Source organism: Cataglyphis hispanica, chromosome 8 (genome assembly GCF_021464435.1).
Source record: "Cataglyphis hispanica isolate Lineage 1 chromosome 8, ULB_Chis1_1.0, whole genome shotgun sequence".
Lineage (NCBI taxonomy): Eukaryota > Metazoa > Arthropoda > Insecta > Hymenoptera > Formicidae > Cataglyphis > Cataglyphis hispanica.
The window spans coordinates 1,131,189-1,153,490 of record NC_065961.1 but is presented as its reverse complement, the minus strand read 5'-3'; positions in this window follow the sequence as shown (position 1 = coordinate 1,153,490).

The window sequence follows — 22,302 nt, the reverse complement described above, 5'->3', positions numbered from 1 at the left end:
TTCCAATTTTTTTTTTTTTTTTTAATACAAGGCATGAAATTTATCATTTCCATTCTTTACTTAACTTCTTTATATTTTTTTGGGAATGTTTAGAGATTCTTCATAAATTATTCAATTGTTTTAGATTAATTATCTCTTGTATATATTTAATAAATAGAAAATTTTGATCTTTAGTAATAGTTAAAAAAGACTGATAACACCCCGAAATATTCGATCGTATTTCGCACCTATGGCCTTTGGAAGTTTCTAGCGTTCTGTATGCTTTCAAGCGGTACGATCGTAATGAAGAGCTTGTATACGATGTAGCCTAAGGCATTGCGGGGGCGAGATAGCAAAACGAGGTCCTCCCTTGATTTTCAAAGAGATCGTAGGAGCCGGGCGTTTATCGGCCAGTCTCTCTTACCTCGGTGATTTTAAGGCTAAGTTTAGCGATGGTAATATGGGAAGAGTGGTCTGATAGGTAATCGCTATAAAATATTGTATAAAAGTTTCGCATCCTACACTCTGGATGCACGATTTTCTTTTTAAAATAATATCAGGATATATAATATCGACAGGGATGATGCGGAATATCCGTTTTGCGATTATCCAATGAATTATTATCTAGAATGAAATTTTCGTTTTTATTTCCGATAACGAAATTTTTGAATAGTTTAACGAATATAATTCTAAATATAATAGGCATTTTTTCTCACATTTTTTTCATAATGACAATTTTTATTTTAATTATCAACATTATTGAACATTACATATTTTATACAAATTATATAACAGCTTATATAAATTAACAAACATATGAATATATAAAAATAAATTATAATGTGTAGACGGCGGAGAAAATAGTAGTATTTGAAGGAGAGAATGGATGTGTCGTCATAATGAGACAATTGATATGGAAGTAAGAGAGAGAGAGAGAGAGAGAGAGAGAGAGAAAGACATAATTCATACTACCAAATGAGGCTATAAAATAGCTCGAATATATTCATCTCCATTTATTACTTGATTATTCACTACCTTACAGACAAATATCGGCAGGAATTTTTCAAGTTTGCCGTTGAAATAATAAATCTTAATTGTATTTTGCATAAATCGAATATAACACAAATGCTGTCTTCCTTTATTTCTTACAAAAAGTAAACTTTCTAAAATTTACGTATGCAATTTGAAGGATGGCTGCTCTCATTTTTGAATATTAATAATATGTTACAAGAAAAGGGAAAAGGCGAGAAATCTAAGCGTTTTTTTTTTTCTTTTGTTCTTTCTAGATGCAGAAATTACTTGTGAAAATTTACCTCTCTGAACTCACGTTTCTTTCCTAACTAATCTCAGATACGTTATTTCCATGGGGATTCCCGGGAACAAAATGTTTTAAGCTTACTAGCGCGCCAGAATTCAACGGCGACCTCTTCGTCCGTTAATACGCGCAAAGGAGCTAGCGCGATATTGAATTATCATTAGCAAATTCCATTATACGACAAACAGCGCAGTCCCCCTGCTAATTGTAACTCGTTAAAGCCTTTAACTATTTGAGTTGGAAGTTACCTTCCTGTAATTTCAATGGCGCTTTCACGGTCGTTCTCTATTCATGCGCGACGAGAGAAACTACTGTCACGCCATGGAGTAAGGACTCCTTCTAAAGACTGAAACGTGTCTGGCATAATTGAGATCATTTGAAATGCTTGCATGAATGTTTTCAGAGCTTCGTCACCACATGTCGCGACCGCGTAATAAAATTATATTCAAAATCGCAAGTATGATTTTTTTGTGCCATTTCTTTACTTGAATAAGCATATTTATAAATTTTATTGAATATTAAAAGTTTTATTGAAATTTATAATAGATAATTTCTACTTCATTTTTTAAGAGATTTATGCTTATATATTCCGTTTTATTCTCCATTAATTGATATTTTGCTCTGATAATAAATAATAATTTAAGAAATAATTTTTATACTTTCTTTCCATTAGATATTTTCTCTTTTTTTCTACGCGAATATTATAGTATATATAGTATTATATAATATACAAGCAAAAAAATATAACAATTTATTTTCAAGAATGTTACACAAACATGTGCATTTATCCAATAAAATTGATCGTGTCTTTCTTAAGGCGCGATTGTAGAAGTTAATTAAATGGTTGTTGTTATCTATTCATTTAATAGTTTATACGAAAATGTGATTTATTATAGTCAAGAAGTAATTGTTTATATTTTTGACACGTTGACAAGTAGCCACCTATTTAAGAGAGCGGCTCAGGCCGGACGTGTGATTAATGTGCGAGAGATAAGAGAGGAAGATCCGACTTCCGGACAACTGATTCAACCTATTCAGTCAATATACGTACATATAATGAAATCACACGAGCGTCAGTTAATGAAATCGTCAAATTTACCTTACGCTTTCTACGAAGAAACATCCGCGATCGCAAATACGGAAGCTTCGAACGCCGTCGGGAAAATAGAGATTTGTAGGGAAGAAGCTTGTTCATGCTTTTACCTGCAAATATTTGAAGTTACTTTCCAGTGTCCCTGTTTGTGCCCCAAATAAAAATTTAACGCAAGAGTTTAATGCCATTTTTATTTCAAAATGTACACATTTTTTGAATTTACTACGCAAAATTTAGATATTATTTTTTGAAAATTAGTATTAAAATACGAAGTGGTGATATGCACTATCTCTTTCTCTGTCTCTGCTTAAAATAAATTAATATCGTCAAAGGCACATGTAATCATGATTATTTATAATTATGATGCACACATGTGTACACATAATTTTTATTTTTGATAATGCAATCTAAATAAATTTTTCGAAATACAAATTTAATAACAAAATTTGATAAATATTTATATAAAATTTGATATGTAATTGATTGATGAAAATTAAACGCATTGTTGTTACATATATAATTATTAATAATAGAGCTGCGTGTAATTAATAATCTATCACTGATTTTGAAACCTATTATAAATACTCATGATTTTATTCAATTATTTTATGGCGTTTCTCACTCTCTCTCTCTCTCTCTCTCTCTCTCTCTCTCTCTCTCTCTCTCCCTGAACATAATTAACGGAATGTAAAAATTCTAAATCTTGAAATACGTGATTTAAAAACGGAAGAAAGAGATACTGACAACAAGAGAGAACGAGAGGAGGGCTTAATATGCGAGACCGAAATCTAATTTAATATCTGTTTGTCGCAAGTACAATAATCGTCGACCGAGTACGTAATTCAATGTGTCAGCAGCGGTTAAGTTAGTCCGTATTCGGCAGAAATGACCGCAAATCCGTATATTTCGCCATTTAGTTGGCGTCAGCGGCAACGCACTCGCATATTAGTTATTACGGTCGGGAACCAAACAGCCCGAATGTATGCTCGCTCTCAAAGCAAATCCAGAATGCCCCATTCTAGCTCTGACCGTTACACTCTGCTGCGGTCTGCTAGCGGAATGCGCGCACTTCGAGACAGCCTTTAAAATTCAGCGTCAGGAAAGACATCAAAGGCTTTGTTCAGCGCAATTACTATCGACGCACGTTATACCGCCCGCCGGCAAATTCGTTTCGCGCTCGACCGTAACCGTAACGACGCGAACGCAGCAGTGTATTATAAACAGTTGAATTCGTAAGCCCTGAATTACGCTCCAGGTTATCCGCGCTTGCTGTTATCTATGAATTGTTTGGTCAATTTACAATGAATTTCTTTTTTTTTTTTTAATCCCAAGGCAATAGTAAGTTTTAGTTACACGTACGAAAAAGAAAACAAAAATGTCATACATTCGGTTACTTTCACAGATTAATCTGTGAATAAACGGACATGTTGGAAAAAAGCGTCACTTTATATTAAAAACTCGGAAAACAACGTTGAACGAAAAACACTCGATGACTTAAATTATTAATCACTGTACATTAATATAAATTTTAATATCCATAAATTTTTTATTACTTTTTAGCGAAATATTTTACTCTCTTTTATTATTAATATGTTATCGAGGTAATCTGTAAGTTAAAAAGTGATAAATGTTATTGATCCCGCTTGAAAAGCGAAATGTCACCGAAATGTTTTTTTTTTTTAACGTCTACGAAACGATTTTTCTACTTTTCGTTACGAAATCTCAGTGATGAAAATCTTCTTTAAGTCCGAATGACAAAAAGTCGAGCTCACGACACGTCTGGTAGAGCGTGTCACTCGAAAACACGTGTTTATGTTTTTCTCGGTGTCACTTCGGGAAAAGAATTAGGGTTCGACAGACAGTGTGACACGTCGAGAGTAGTCGAGGGTCATGCCCGCCTGCCAGTCACTTTCACGGCAGGGACTTTGAAGTTGATCGATTTCGCAGCTGCAGTCATTCCGTAGATTATACTTCTCTTAAGCGCTAATGAATTAGACAGTGGGAACAGAAATATCTCACGATTATCTCCTATACGCCACTCGCTGTTATTTAAGCCGCATTTAAATCTGTCTCACGTTCAAAAAACAGAATAAGACGTTTTTGACACTTTAATTAGTTCTACCAGACAACTCGTAAAATTGATATAATTACTCGCTATTATAGGCATTCAGCCGCCCCTTATAAGAATACGCGTCTCTGTATTGGGGGTTGATGAGCGTGGAAATAAAGTGTTCGGATAAAAGAACAATTATTACGGTGTCTGATTCTATTGTATGTAAATAAGAATATAAATGCGGACTAATTTCACGTCTGACACCTACAGTGTATACACAACGAAAGGTCCATCTTGCTCCTCTATTCATGCAGCTAAAAGCTCATTATGAGCAGTGCCTCCGGAGAAATAAGAACAGGAAAAAGCCTTTTAACATCATTTTTTTTTTACCCGGCAATATCATTTGTAATGTAATTATGCAGAACCGGACTGTGTCGCAATTATTTATTCCCTATCGCCTGATCATATCGGAAAGCATATTACGCTTCGAAAGCGGAGCATAAAAAATTAGATGTTTATAAAAGGGATGTTTATAAACCAAGTAAATTAAATGAGTAACACGTGCGAATTTATAGAGATAAAATATGAGATTTCTTCATATAGTGCAATCTCTCATTATTCATAACTATTTTCTTTAAATATAATATATCTTTGCTTTATTAGAATAATTTAAACTTTGCATAAAATATCGGAATATTTCAAAATTTTTATCTTTTACTATATCTATCGATTTTGTATCACCTTTAATAGCCTCGCGTGAATTTATTCATGAAATATATTTGTAAAATGTGTTTGGATATGTGTGTCCTGTTAGCTTTCTCCAATTAATTCACGAACTTCAAATTTTGACCCGACAGATCCAATAAACTTTTCCAGCTCGCCTCTTAAACGAAATTTTCCGAATCGTGGCAATTTTTGCGCGGGCATTTCCATACGAGGGCGCACAATCGGGTGCAGGTGCATCGGACGATCCTCCACGGGTTATTTAGAAGGCGTTTTGCATTAATTATTCAAATGAGCTTGCACGCCGCCGAGATTATCGCAAGTTACGTGGCTTCTCTCCTTTCCACGACTTCATTACGGGACGCAAACCGACAATGTAAGGGAATATATTTGAAAAAAAATCAGGAAAAATAGCCATCTGGCGCCACGAAAATTTTTAGCCTATCGATCGGGCAATAAATTACTCTTTGATTTATTATTATAAAATATTTAGAATTATTTTTAGCATTGAGATTTTATGATTAATAACTTATATTTAAAAAAAAAAGATAAAAATATAAAAACACGTGCTGATTGTCATCATATAATATCAAAAATCGAAATAATTCAATTATGATATGTTAAGGATTTTTTTTTATTAACGGAATTTACAAGTAGTTGACCGAATTAAAATGCCGGTTGAATCTTTTATTAACATCCTCTTCGAAGATTCGAAAACTAGAAACTGTCTGGTGCAATGTCAACGATTTAAATTGGCTTAAGAGACAAGCTTTCTTATGCGGTTGCATTTAGCCGGCGGTATTACTCGACTGCTATGCGAAAGTCAAGAAAATTTCATTCCACATCCAGTCCTATCGCATAATTTAATATTACGCCGTTGGAATATTGGATATTCAACCTCGACAGGCGCTGTAGCCCGCGGCAACAGTTGTCTGTTACTGAGCTCTCCGGTTAAATATGCAAAATTCATGCTGAACAGGGCGCAAGTGCCCAAAACTATTCCCAACAACCGAACAGTTTTATGACCATAAAATACTTGCGCGTGGATCTTCGTCATTCTAATAATGTCGCGTTGCAATAACCAATTTTATCATCATCACTCACACTAATTTCAATCCCGTTATGCTAAAAGACTTTATTATGCAGCATTTTCGCACTTTTAATACTAACATATCATAGGTGCTTTTTATTTATAGTTTCTTACATATCGTGTGAGAATAAAAATGCTGATCTTCTAATATCGATTGATATAAATTTTTCTCGCAAGCGCAATTTACGGAATTTTATTTTCTCTTATTAAAAAAAACAGCGTGCGTGTAATCATTGTTTGATATATTTATTGATGCAGCTCTCATTCTGTTATCTTTTTTAATTTGAATTCCATCATTTTCAATTTTGATTTTGATGATCATTTTGCGAAAGCACGAAACGCAATTTGCACAACGGCATTTTTTTCTTTTCAATTCTTTGATTATTATACATAGATTCCGGTATCTTCTATCGCCGGGAAAAGATTAGATTATGTGATTATTCCGGAGCGCACAGTATTTTAATTTGCGTTGGATAATTTTTTTCGCTGCTTATCACATACATCGCGACATGAAAATAAAACACGTGGCGATAATAAAAGCTATTTACACGAGATTAAAATCTACGGTGGTAAAACGCGACGTAATGGAATTATCTCCGCAGAGTAAAAGAATTAAGCGTGTCTACCTTCTACCTTCGACACGGCCGGCGCACGACGGTCTCTCCTTATCTCTCACACCTCTCTATTCACTCGTGTCCGGACCGAAAGTCACACGCGCGCGGTGGCTTTTAAGGTGGCTCGGTCGAAGAACGCGATATAAAATACGACGCGCCTCAATGTAGCTAGCGGAGGCCTGCGACGAAATCGAAGCCCATAAACAGCCCGGCGGTTTGACCGGGAATGAGCCCTCTCGAAATTAAGACATAATTTAATACCACGGCGGTGCGCGCTCATTTACGTACCTTTTACGGGAAAAAGATAAACACACACACACACCGCGCGCCGAATGCGAGAGATGACTCTCGCCGTGAAATTACGCGCGTCGTTAAAAAGCTTACTTTACGCTGATTAAGCGTTTAACAGAGCTGCTGTGGTGTACACGAGGACGTTTTCCATGCATGAATATGGATGAGTAACACTAGTGTAACACTGCGATGTAGAGAGCTATTAGAGATGGACGTTATCGGTGTTCGCGGCGCGAAGTGGCTTATCCTCAGTGATAATCGAAGTTTCTCAAATAGGAAAAAAATTGAAAAGAAAAAAAAAAAAAACCAGAAAGCATGGTCAGAACTAGTTTCTCATGCGACATCATTTATGTCTCATGAGTACGGTGTAAACACCATACAGGTAGACGGGAAGGTGCGCCGACCGGTCGAGAACCACGTCGAGAAATATACTTATCGGTGTTGTATTTCGATCGGCGGAATGACGCTGCGTATAATTTAAAGAGAATACGGCATGTGTTGCTCCGCGTGGCTTATCATAATAAGATTCAAAGATTGCATGAACGTCTCTCGAACTAAATGCGATACTACCACGCGATAATGTTGCATCCATTAGCATGGCGTATATACAGATTTCTTTATAATTTTTACGACATAAGAGAAATTAAAATGCAAGGATTGACAAAATGTCCTTGAATGCGGTCAAGTGGAGAGAGATGCAAATGTCGCAGATTATCTTTAGATATCTTGCGAGGAGTTGGAAATGTTTCTTTCCATTCTGTTTACAGCTGTTTACATCTGACATTTGGTTTGTAAAGAATTCTCGGTGAAGGGATTCAGTCTTAAGGGGATATTAATGTGAGGAGAGTGCGCGTTGCGAAAAAAGGCGCGAGATTTCAAAGGATCCTTGGGCAGGTGACGTTACTTTCAGGAATATTGCGCGATGTAAACTGAACATAATTTTTCAAGTACCTGTCGTTTGGAAGTAAAACATTGTGACAGAAGCTGTTTTGGAAGTTTTCGTAGCCCTGGAAAACTTAGTTGTGTACTTACTGCTAAAACGCTTGACGTAAGCTGGCGAATAATTGAACGTGAACCAACACGTAATTTTCGCGATAAAAAAGGTGCAGCGTAGCACAGTTTTAAACGCGAAGCGAAACCAAGTGGACACGTTTTGAAACTTGTTGAAAATGCCCGTATGTTTTGAATCTTGATTACGATGCTGCATTTTCATAACAGAATTTGCGAGAATTACATGAATTTGTGAAACAAAATGAATTAAAAATAAAATTGCGAACGCAGATACCATTATCGTTGATTATTCATGGACTTAAACTGCATAAATATCAGTATGTTTACCGTTGATATTTCAAAAATATACGCGAGAGCATAACGCTATCGATCGCGAAACTACACGAAAAGTACATCACGTCGCGAAGCTTAATCCGTAGTTTAGTCTCTCTTCGTACGTGTTGCATTAGTATCGCGAAAAATACACAAGTTGAAGTTAAAAATCTTTTATAAGCTATAAAAAAATATATTTTACGCGTCTCAAATTACTGATTGATATTACGCGCGAAATAAACATTGCGTTGAACACGATATTTCAAACAGCGTAAAAGCGCAATTAAAATTAATTCAATCTCAATTCAAAACACACTCTTTCTCTCGTGAAAAATAATATTTAACGGTAAACATTATTGTTGTCAGCGCGTTTAATTTTTCTGAACTTTGATATCGCTTTACATTTCTAAAGTAACAACGCAGTGTTTCGATAAATTTTACCAAAGGTATCGCAATCAAAAAAAAAAAGAGAAAATATACGCGCAGCGTTTTTGCCAATCTAAATCTCAATAGTATCAAGTGTCAATATGTAAAGCCTGTTGATGAAAGAAACAAAAGATATATTAAAATTCGTTATGCATTTGTCGTGATCGCCTAAAAAGCTCGGTAACATCAAACACTCATCCGCGCACGTTGCTTTAAGAAAATATGAAAAATGCAAATACTCGAAGCGCAACTAAAAGCCTCGCGCAACAACAGCAGACCGGGATCATGTGCCTTTTTTTTCCATTCTTCTGTCTATCTCCATTTATTACATCTTGTTGCATTCCAAAAAGGATCGTAGAGTCTCCCCACAGCACGGCTGCTCACAAGTTTCGCCGCCGCCCTAATTTCTCCCGTGCGATCGTTTACTTTCGACTGCTTCTTTTGGCTCCCTCGGGAACAGTAGTGGAAATTCTTGCCTGTCTAAAGATAAACACGATAAACTTTGGTTGCGACGATCTGTAGAAGATCTCTTTTCTTGAAAAACATTATACAATTTGAAAAAAAAAAATTAATTTATGTCATATATATATATATATATATATATATATATATTTATATATAATATTTAATATCCAATAAATATCTTTGTAAAAATTTTTTATTTTTGATATATAAATATAACGTAAATATTATAAATCCAACTGTTTTATCGAATAAAAAGATTAATTTTTTTATTGACTTTTTTTATGAAGTACAAAAAAATATATTACCAATTTATGCCGCGTTTGCGTTATCAGAGTGTGCTCATAACTCACCTTGTACCGAAGTGAGCAAAATGCTGTCGATTCGAAGGAGGACGTTGTCTCCCAAAATTGGTTAACGCGACAAAAGCCGCCAGGGGCGAAACCGATGAAGCAAATAATCACGCAAACAACCAACTTTCACGCCGAAGAAATGAAAGAAAGACAATGTTGTAGCCTCGAGCGTCTCTACGGACGCGTCTCTTTGACCGGAAACACACCGGGTGAAAGAGACTGTAACCCTGTCGTTATAAGAGACTGATGTTGACTTCGGAAAGAAAGTTTCGCCATTCGAAGACAAACATTGAGTTTGGTCGTTCTTTTGATAATTATTTTGAGCAAATTTTGATAGCGAAACTACAGAGAGCTTTACAATGAGCGATACTATAATAGACTTGCCTATAATATTAATGATATTGAACAAAATGTATCACAGGAATAGATCTAGTCTCTCATTAATTTTAAGTTGACGGAAGTAAGTAGCTAAGGATCGATCGTGAATTTAAAGAAGCCACATCTGTTAAAAATTAATTCAATCATGTAAATTCTAATGTATGCAAATGGATTAAAAAATCTTTAGAATATTTAGATCACAAAAAATATCTCTTCTATCAATTTATTGGAGTACCTATATATATGCTTGATAATAATTTCATTTAAATATTATTAATGGAGTGAATAATTATTGATTTAATAAAGCCCCTCTTATTCATTTAACTCTTTGCATAAAGTAATAATGAAAAATATCTTAACAAAGTAGAAAATATTATTATTTCTCATTTGCGCGAAATAGAAAATTAATGTTATAACATGACGTTAATTAATTTTCTCATTAAATGTGGAAATATGTGCTAAATCAAAACAGCATTACTTTGACAAGGTAATCTTTCGTAATGACACACGCCAATCCCGTGTCAGAGATCAATTTTATTTGCTTAATAATTATATGATACGTACAATATATTATATGGCTCCGCTGCGCGTCCGGAAGAAAACTTTGAAACTCTTTTGATGATCCTCTCATGTGAATCAAGCCGAGTGAGGAATCCCAAATCTACGTAGCGTAGTAAGAAGGAAGCCGAGAGTAGCAAGGACCACTAGACATGGTGGACGATACGACAAGAACGGGAAGGGGAAAGAAAGGCGAAAGCCGTTAGGAATAGACATACATACGCGCCGAGACACGTGGGGGTGAATTGAATTCGACAAATCTGAAATAGATAGCGAAGGTATCCGGGCGGACTTGCGGTTAATAGAATAGCCGTCGCGGAACACCCGCACTGTGAAATGTGCGCGCTTACACGGACGCGCCACTCTCGCGAAAGAGATAATTCAAGCATTTCCAGTATTCGCGCGGGAACTATTCCGGTCTCTTCCACATGTCCAGCGGCGACCCACTTGTGTATCCGGGGATTCGATACAGTTCCAGATAGAATCGATGCGGTGACGGATATCTAAAGAATTCACTCAATATATGAGTCCCTGAATTCGTAAACAGCTGATATTTATGGCGTGTGAAGGAAAATATTTTGCATTTCTCCGTGTGGAAAAAATCTTTCTTATGTTTTTATTGTAAAATATATTTTTATTATGTTCGTTATATATATATATATATATATATATATATATATATATATATATATATATATATGTACGTATGTGTGACTATTAAACTAAAAATTTTACTATAAATATGATTTTATTCAATATTCACTGACCACGAAATATTTGCAAGATTTTATTAATTTTTGATTGCAATAATTTAAAAAAAATATTCATGAGATAATATTCCTGTAATTTCATTTATGTAAAAGATTAGGGTTTATAATTTTTATATCAAAACATAAATTTATTAACAGAGAGATAATATTTTTTAGAAATTTTTTGTTGATGGACTTCTTCGAAATCTTCTTTTCTCAGTCTTTTAAAAATTTTTTTTTTTTTTTTTTTACTAAAGATGAATCAGTAATTTATATGCACGATAGTTTGCGCTTCAAGTGCCATAACTTCTAACCAATTTGGCATTTCTTTGAAGTGCATATTGAAAGAGTCTTCGCTTAAGTGGTTGCTCTCAAAGTGAACCGGCTCTCTGAGAGATCTGTCAAGTGGCCGAGCTTTTAGAGCGAAGGTAGAAAATGGCAAGCTGTTCGAGATATCGAGCGTGGATGCGTTTAAAAAGACAACGTCGCGATTAGAGCGCGTAAATAGTTGATAGCTTTTCTAAAAATGCTCTACACCATTATTGCAAATATTAGTTGGTATATAAAAATGATTTTATTAACGCTCTCTGTATGAAAGAGAAATATATAATAAACTATATGAATATAAATAAATTTATTCTAAACTGTATTTTCTCACAAAGGAATGAAGGTAAAAAGCTTTTTGATATAACATTTTAATAATAAAAGAAAAATCAATATAAAAGCTAGAACGCAGTTGTAAATATGTAACATTCAAAGCAAAATTATAAAAAAAAAGAAAAATATTGAATTGATTAATTAATTTAATTTTTCTTTATATCATTGAAGAATGGATCTGAACCGAAACATTTTTGTGAATCTTTTTATGCTTTTGATGCAGCTTGCAGTTATAATAAATAAATGTGCGCGCTTTTATTAGCTCCTCTTTCACCGCTGTTTTGTTTAGAAAAAGTTATATATGTGCTTATACATAAATACATAAATCCCGAAGTAAATCCATCTTCTTAATTTGGTACTTACTTTTAGTTTTCTTTGTTATCAACGTGTATAGGAAAATCGCTTGTACTAACCGTATTTATTCATCACCAAAACGCCACGTGTCGTTCCTATGATGAGTACAAATCCGATGTAATTGCGGTTGGCACGTAACACGAAACGAATCACGTGTCAGGGATAATTCCGGAATGCATTGTGAGCACGTGGTAATCGCCAGGAACCACGAAGATACGTGACGTCGAATTAATGTCAGCGATAAGAGAGTCGAAGAAGTCTTCGGATAGAAAACCGGATCGAGAGAAAGCCGATAAAAAGGCGTCGACTCTGCGCACACGCGCTCGCGATTATTTATAACCATAATCGTTAATATAGAGTCATTCGCCACATTCGCATTCATGCTGGATTTGCAACCGCATAATTTTTCAACGCAGGCGATTCCCGAAACTTAATGATGATATATCGGAAACAATCGGCTTGCACGCTCTTCGTTAGCCAATCCGTCTTTCGTCCCATCTTTCGACGCGCCGGCGCTTTATTCGGATCGGCGTTACTTAGCGATAATATTGGGTTGGCAACTAAGTGATTGCCGATTTCAAATAAGAAGGAAAATTCAAAATTTTTGTTTAAAAATATAACTTTATTAAATTAGATACTGTCCGTTCTTGTCGATGACCTTTTGCCATCGTTCTGGCAGCGTAAAAATTCCACGTTCGTAAAATTTCTGATCTTTGCTATCAAAAAACTGAATTAAATGTGATCTGACATCATCAGCGTTATTAAAAATTTTACCATTTAAGGAGTTCTGCATGGAACGAAACAAATGGTAATCTGAAGGCGCAAGATCAGGGCTATATGGTGGATGTGATAAAACATCCCAACCCAGTTCCAATAATTTTTGGCGAGTGACCAAAGACGTGTGGGGCTTTGCGTTATCATGGTGGAAAACAACACCCCTACGATTTGACTATGCCGGCCGCTTTTCTTGAATTGCATCGTTCAGTTTGGCGAGTTGTTGAACATACACGTTTGAATTGATCGTTTGGTTTTGTGGCATAAGTTCAAAGTACAAAATTCCTTTATAATCCACCAGACTGACAGCATAATCTTTTTGGTGAATCTCTGCTTTTGATGTCGTTTGGGCTGGTTCACCTTGCATCACCCACGATCTCTTCCGATTAACGTTGTTATAAACTATCCACTTTTCGTCGCCAGTAATTAGGTTTTTCAGAAATGGATTAATTTCATTGCGTTTCAGAAGCAAATCGCAAATGCTAATGCGTTGCGTCAAATGAATTTCCTTAAGCTGGTGAGGGATCCATAAATCGAATTTCTTGACATAACCAAGCATTTTTAATTTTTTTTCAATGCATGTATGCGATACATTGAGCTTCTCTGCAATATCACGTGTTGTGCTATGACGATCTGAATCGATAATGGCCTTGATATGGGTTTCATCGACTTCGACTGGACGGCCAGATCGTTGAGCATTTTTCAATGAAAAATCACCAGAACGAAATCTGGCAAACCAATTTCGACACTGCCTTTCTTTCAAGGCTTCATTTCCATGTACGGCACATAACTTCTTTTGTGCTTGCGATGCGTTCTTGCCTTTTCGGAAGTAATACAATAAAATATGTCTGAAGTGCACGTCCTGTTCTTCCATTTTTAAATTGGGATAAAAACAAAACTAAAGCACTAATCGATATAATTTTTTACTAAATTAAAGGTAGAAGTCCAAACAATAAGAAAAAATATAGGTTAGATGCTTTGACCACGTTAACAAAACAAAAGAAAGTGTAAAGTCCATCTATCCACAAAATCGGCAATCACTTAGTTGCCAACCCAATACATAATTAACGAGGCATCCGAGCAGGAATGTTTGAAGGCTCGGCTGGCGCGTGTAATCCAATTCGTCGGCATATCCGGCGCGGTGATGGATGTTCGTAAAACACGAGAACGTTGTACGTAGAAGGAGAAACGACCGACAATGTTGCGGCGACGAAAGCCGGGGAATTGAACGAATAGAAAATCGGGATCACAGTGCAGTTGCGAATCACGAAGGGAATTGCGGAGCGTAAAGTGTCGACGAAAAATACAGAAGTATATGAAGCGCGGTGTGTGAGGGACTGTATTCATTTTTCAAAGCAACAAGTCTTGAAAATCCGTGTTGAAGTAAATTCTGCGCACAAGACTAGAAAAATTCACTATTCTTTATTCTCAGAAACTCAATTTTTTATCTCATGAAATATTCGTAGAAACTTTTAGACTTGCAGCAGTTTTTTTTTTTTTTTATATCTAAAAGAATAGTTCCTTAAATTACTTAAAATTTCATATGAGAAATTTCCAGCGACTTTGTTTCCGCTCGCATCTCCTCAATTAACTATAAATCTCGCGGCTAGACAAAGGGAGAAAAAAACGAGAAACATCAATTCAAGTCAGGCCCTGGCCTGGTTTGATGAAATTCCGCGATGGTAAGGGCGTGCGAGGCCCCCCGGCGATCTTCAGATCTCACAACTGGCAACAACACGTGTCCACAAGATGTTGCCCGTTTATAATTATGGTTCACGGTCACTACATTCCATTCTTTTGAAAAAGATTGTATTGGTCTCTGCGCTCTCTTGTCAAACAAATTAAATGCAAGTAATAATATTAGCGAACATCAATTTCTAATATGCGTACAATGTTTAAAAATTATTATTTTTATTAAAAATTTTGCTTGTAATATTTCTCAAATATTAAGATAAGTCAAACGTCTGATGCGCGAAGACTCCTTCTTTTTATAAAATCTATAAGGGCATATATCACATCGATTAAAGAAGAAAAATGAGAGCATTAGTTTAAATGTCAATAGCGTAATATAATTCTCTTATTTTAATATAATAATAAAAGCATTCTCTCCAACAATTTTACGATTAATATCAACGCGTCACATGCAACAACTCATTCGCGTTTACTGACATGAGAACGCTGAAAATTGGAGTCGCCACAATTAAATCCACATCAGTCGTTGCATTAAGTTCGGTCGTTTCGCTGATGGAAAGCACACAATTTCCGGTTCGTTTACTAATGTCCATCGCGGACAGAGGCTTTCTCCTTGCTCGTGCTCAGATGTATTTCCGACGGAGCCCGGTATCCCGCTTTGAGCTTTTTCCTTTTTGATGAAATGGTTATTACTACCGCAATGGCGACGGTTCTTTTTCGTTCTGTCTCAAGCATTGAGACATCGACATCAAGGCTTCCGGGTGAACCGACCTCTATATTTCGCGACGGGACAAATATTGCGAAACAGCTTGAGCGTCCATCAAATATCTCTATATAATACATCTTTCCCGCTCAACCTTCGCTAAAGTTGACCTATTTTCTCTTTTGTCTCTTTCTTTCTGGTTTTGTTTTTTTTGTTTTTTTGTTTTTTTTTTTTGTGAAGATTATTTAATTTAGTGCGATTGAAACTCGGTGTATAAAGAGTGACGTTACAAATGGCGAGTTTGTAATAATTTCTTATTACATAAAAAATTAAATGGAATAATTTAAACTATGGTATATAATTATAATTTTAATATATGACAAAGTTTAATAATCTTGTGACGATAATTAAAAGCTATCAAGCTACCTAACATTTCTATATAATTTCCTGCTCTATCTTTGAAAAGTTATTAACTTGTCCTATTCACTCAACGATGTTATTTCATTAACGACTTGCTATTATGAGTTTTTCTCGTGGACATGTTGTTAAATGAAAAGGATAACTTTAGAAAATGCTTAAAATGTTTCACTCGAGCCGCGAGTCTTTTGCTCCGGTAACGAAAACTCCGCGTAATAAAAAGCCGCATTTAGCTCGCGAAATGCATAGAAACATTTCCGTTTGAGGAAATGCGCGCCATCAGAAAATGTGAAACATTCTTCGCGGCGGCCGAGGGAAAGCGCTCTTTCCTCGGCAATTTTCAACGTACCACATCGTCGCATCGTGTCGCTTCTGAATTTTTATCGGAACGTGGCCGATGGCTACGTCCTGCGGACGTAAGGATTTTCATTGTCCGATCCCGGAGATGCAACGCGAATATACGACACGCGGAATATGTATGACCCTCGCTTACGACAATGGGGGGGGGGCGAGTTATGAATAAAAACATTTCTCAGGTGAGGTAAAGCAAACGGACGCTATCGGGGCCGACATATGTATATCCGTCCATTTTTCTTTTCGTGTCAATCCTTCACCGGGACGATAATGCGCCGCCGTAACGTGTACGTGCCTCGTTCCGCGTTCTCGATCCCATCTCGCCATCAGATCGCGGCCAGCACCTGCACGCGCAAAGTCAGCCACCTGGAGCCGCCGCTTTTTCTGCGAGGTCGATTAATAATTTATTTGCAGCGCGTGTCACCGGACATTGTCGCGTATATGCACGCTATTTTTTGTCTCGCTTAAACGCTCCATCTCGATAGAATGAAATCGCGTCAACTATACTTTGTCGATTCATAAATAGATACTTGCATCAAAATTTCATAAAGCTAATATGGTGCGGCAATAATTAATTACCACTTAATTTTGATAATTAATTTTTTTCAATACTCATAATAAGATTATAGAATTTTTTTATATTTGTGAGATTATTATTAAATAATGTTTGATAAGAGATTCTTATAATAATAATTAATCAAGATGATTGTGACGGCATTGAAATATTCCTGACGAAATTAATAATGGACATATTGATAATAACTATGAAATAATAGAAAGAAATCATTTATTAATGATAACTTATCGCATTTAAAAAAAATATTACGCAAAATAAAATTTAGAATATACAATCAATTTCTTGGTTTGTGACAACTATATTTGATTTCTCTCTTCTCTTTATCTCTCCCTTGCATTGTAATCTGTGTCACCCTAAATCATATTTCCAACATCGTCCATTACTATCGTCGCGTCAGAACACTCGGATAACGAAGCTTCGGAGCCGTTGATAGGCAGAATTCATTGCGTCCCACGGTATCGGCCAGTCCGACATCGTTCGCGCAAATATGTGACTTCATAAAGTCGATCCCATTCCACAGTGCTGAGCGCCTTATCTCGTTTCACCCCCCGACCGCAAAAGCCACCGCGGTAAATATTAGACAGAGACAAAGGAGAAACTAAAACGGGGGAGAGCGATTCCGCTTTAACAGTAAATTTATGGCGGCGCGTGATTTTCGCTTCGAGGAAGATTTCCCGGAGAAGGGGAGAGAGAGAGAGAGAGAGAGAGAGAGAGAGAGAGAGAGAGAGAGAGAGAAAGGAAATCGAGAGGATGAGGGTGGAAAAATGCGAAAGGGGGCAAAATGGGAAGCGGTAAAGAGAACACTTAAGTTGCACGGTTGTCTCGGGGGGAGGGAAGGTGGGGAGGGGTGGGGAGGGGAGGGGGTCGCCGTGGCACGCGTACCTGCGTACCTCGCTCGCATGAGAGGCCCTCCTCGACTTCGGGGCTTGCCGTTGCAATGAAGAGCTCTTCCACCCCTGGCGAATGAAATATGGATCTTACGGCTCGTTGCACACACACAGAATGGATGCGTCGCTGTTGCGTCACATTGCGTTACGTTTGAAGGGGGTTGCGGCGGGCTTCTGACCGGCTGCGGATCGGACGGAGGAAGGGCACGTGACCGCAACGACACCCCCCAGCGTCGAACGATCACGTTCGACGTTATTATTAATACGCGCACTTCGCGCGCCGATCCTGCGCAGTTTCATCCCGACGATGGGGGGGGAGAGTGCATTAAGCCTCACCCTCGCGCAGGAGACACGGGACACTTTATAAATGATGACTGCCGCGTCCTGCAACGCATATAAGGGCGTATGTAATTTTTTTTGCGAAATAGGATCAGTGGTGTAATAATCCTTTCGCATATCATTGATCCCTATATTATTCATGCCGATGTTATTATATGCGGAATTTATGGCTGATTTTATTCGACAAGTTAACTTTTTTGTTGACATGACAGACTCCTTTTAATATTTAATAGATATTGATTAAATAACGTTATTGAATATATTACAGTACAATATTTCATTTCTCTTTAAAGACTTCTTTTGGAAATTATATAGTCTTTTTTTTTTTCAACATCTTGCGTGTGTATGTGTGTGTGTGTGTGTGTGTGCATTTTCAATGCTGACCCATAAATAAATAAACGTCAATGAATGCGCGCGCTGTACCGAGTAACTAAAACGAATGGAACTACATCCCATGTAAACCCCGAGGCACTTTAATCCCATCGTCGTTTGGGCCCTTTAAAGTTTCAAGCATTGAAGATAGCCGTTTGTGTGCTTCGCACGCGAGAGCTTTATAGATATCGGAGCTTAAAGTACCGCGAGATAACGGATATCTCAATAATAATAATACGCTGGCATGGTGCAAGCACAGGCGCGCTATGTTGGATTACCGTACACCGGGCTGCAAACCGAAAGGCCGCGACACGAGAATGAATTAAAGCTCTCTATCCCCTTTAAGCGTTTGCACAAAGCCCGAAGTTTAAGCGAGACTCGGAGCGTCGGAGCGCACTTCGGTGTGAATGCGCGAGATAAATCAGCTTCATTATAGAAAGGCGGGCGAAAGAGAATTACGTAATACATAATACGGGAGTCAAATATATATACATATATATATATATATATATATATATATATATATATATATATCGTGCGATCCGTATATGTGTGCGCTTAATCCAACGGGTGGGTTCAATTAATACGCGATTACGTGCGACGCGCAGCCGTACAAATTACGATGCTAGTCGACGAGGAAAGACGGAAATTGCGCGCGTCGCTTTTCGCGCTTTTCCGCCCGTTCGCGTATTTATTACACGACGGGCCGACAAACATGAGACCACAATGTACGGCGTACGTGCGCAGCCCGCGGCAAGTTTGCCGTCTCGCGAAAAGCACGCGCGGCGAATAATTATGCGCGACGCATCGTACCGACGTATTACACCGCGATACTTCCTGTTTAATCCTTCCGCTTTCTTCTCGGGGCCGTTCTCGGGTGCGCTGCGCCGTTGCACTGAAATTTACACAGACTTGCATAATGTAATTTTAATTTAAACAGACGCGCGTTTATATATTATACATAGCTTCATTATTAAATGACATTGATTAATATATAATATTGAGCATTAAATATGATGATGAGTAATAAACGAAATTGAATAAACTTCTATGAGGTTGAATATTTAAGTACTGACATCGGACATGGATTTTTTAATTAGAATTTTCTTCTTGTATGTTTTTTTTTTTTTTTTTTACAACTTATGTAATTTGTATATTCTCGCGAAAATTGAGACGAACACATTAAGATAAACAAGTAAAAAATTGTGCAAATTAAAAACTTCTCTACATGGCTTCCTCATAATTTTATTTCCTTTTTTTTATATCAGTAATCATAATTACAAATGAGAATGACATCAGTTTCCGGGACTCTAAAATTGCTTTATCAATCATAATTTAATGATATTCTATTCATATAAAACAATTTAATCTATTATTTAAAAAATTTGCAGAAATTAGGTCGTGAACATTTATTAAAAAATTCAAAATTTTATAAAAAATGAATTGTTTTAATCAAATTCAATACCAACCATCCTTTAATGATACTCTATTAATGTAAAAATATTTAGCCCATTATCTTATAGAACAACCGCACCTTTTTTTTTTTTAGAAAAAGTCAAAATTTTATAAAAAATAAACTCCTTTATCAATTCTCATTAAAATCAATACCAACCATTTTTTAATGCTAGTCTATTAATGTAAAAATATTTAGAATGATATCTCAAAATTTGTGCAAGTTACAGCATGCACCTATATTTATTGAAAAATTCAAAATTTCATAAAAAATAAACTTTTTAATCAATTCTCATCAAATTCAATATCAACCATCCTTTAATGATATTCTATTGATATAAAAAAATTTAGGCAAATATCTCAAAATTTGCGAAAGTTAGAACAACAACACCTATTTTTAAAGAATTTAAAATTTTATAAAAACTAAACCCCTTTATCGATCCTAGCCAAGTACAATACCAACCAACCTTGAATGATACTTTATTCATATAAAAAATTTTACTTCATTATCTTAAAATTTATTCGGCATATAATCGAACCACATCCTTTGATGCACATACACACATACTCGACATTTTGTAAAAATATGTTTTTTCGACATTTTAGAACATTCTAAACACATTGGCATCAAAATTAGAAAAAAAAATTTTTACAAAAACAAAGCTTCCTCTATGAGTAAAGAAAAAAAAAATTAGCAACTATGAAAGTTTTTTATAAACTATAACACTGATTTCCCGAGTTCGTTACAAGCAATTGCAATTCGGAATAACATAATTTTTCTATTTGCATTCAATGGAAAGATGACGAACGAATCACGTACTAGGACTGCTCTACCACCGGCATCTCTATTAATCTCGACAATAAGACTCATCGTTGAATATCCGGGCAATCATGCCTTTCAGTCATACATCTCAGTAATTATTCGCGCGCGGCCCTTCATGCACAAATCGACCGTGCCGTGCAAATCAAAAGAACTAGTATATCTACCAATAGAATCCGTAGTAATGAATAATTTTAAGTCAAACGTCCGTGATTATTACAAGGACAATTCATCGGCGACTTTTCTATGTCTAAATCTAATTGCCGTCGTATCACGTGATATGTTTCTTAATCAAGTTCGCATTGTCACGGGTGGTCGTGGCAGGAGACAGGACCCATTCATTTTATTTCTGTCTTTCTCATTCGTGGCCGCGTTAACTACGTACTTTGCGCATCGATGTAAAATATATCGATAAAGTTTGTTGTATAATTAAAAAAAATATCTAATTAGTATGTCATGAGCATTATCGAGTCGCTATCTCGTCATGAGATGCGTTTCCGCATCTCGACGTAACCGAATAGTAGGCACCGCCCTCGATGCCCGAATATGGCATCCGTTTACCGAAAACTGGAGCATAATCTCGTTTCCACGGTTTCGTGAATTCGAAGAGATCCGCAGCCATAACGGCGGCAGTGGCGGGACGCCGCGTCGCGCCGCAGCGGAAAATCAGTCCGATAACGATAACGACATTTGCAACGTTGCTACGCGTTTGCCCAGCAAGCGAACCGGTCGGTCGAATCGGTTGTTCGCTCAAACCGAATCATCCTGCATTTGTCCCACGGCTCGTTCACGCCACAGCGATCGGAAAGAAGAGTTTATCGTTCCGTGTAATGCAAACTGCCTGGAAACGTAAATAAAACATTTAACATTGTCGGGAGCACTTTGTGGAATCGGTTGCGGTTTCTCGTTGCAAATCGTCGGTAATAGCGGTATTTTATTTTCGCGTAAGTTTGAAACAATTCGTCATTCTGAATATCGTAATTAAAGAATTGATTGAAGAAAATTTTTTATTCTCATAAAATTTTAAAAATTTTCCAATTTATTATACGACAGTTTCCCCATATCATTTAACTCTCAAATTTGAGGCTTTACAAATAATATCGTTATCGTGATACGTCACATTATTTTTTTCCATGAAAATCATACTCTCTGTAAACCTGAATTAACGCGAATATTCTGCTGCGCAATAAAAAAATTGTAAAGCACGTCCACTAGGCGATGAATCTCGGCTTGTCCGTGTATCTTGTGAATCAAAAGTGATTAGCGCAACGAGGCGCGACTTTGCCTGCTCGCGCATCGGCGAGCCCGCCTCGATAACGATAACGACATTTGCGTCGTCCCACGGGGACGCCTTCTATTTCTATCCACTTACCTATCTACCTCTACGTATTTGGCAAACATCCCGACAAACAATTATTCCCCGAATGGAATCGCGCAGTCTTGTTCCGCCACGTGATCCCGATTGCTATGATCAATCCTGGAACGAGCGTGCATCGG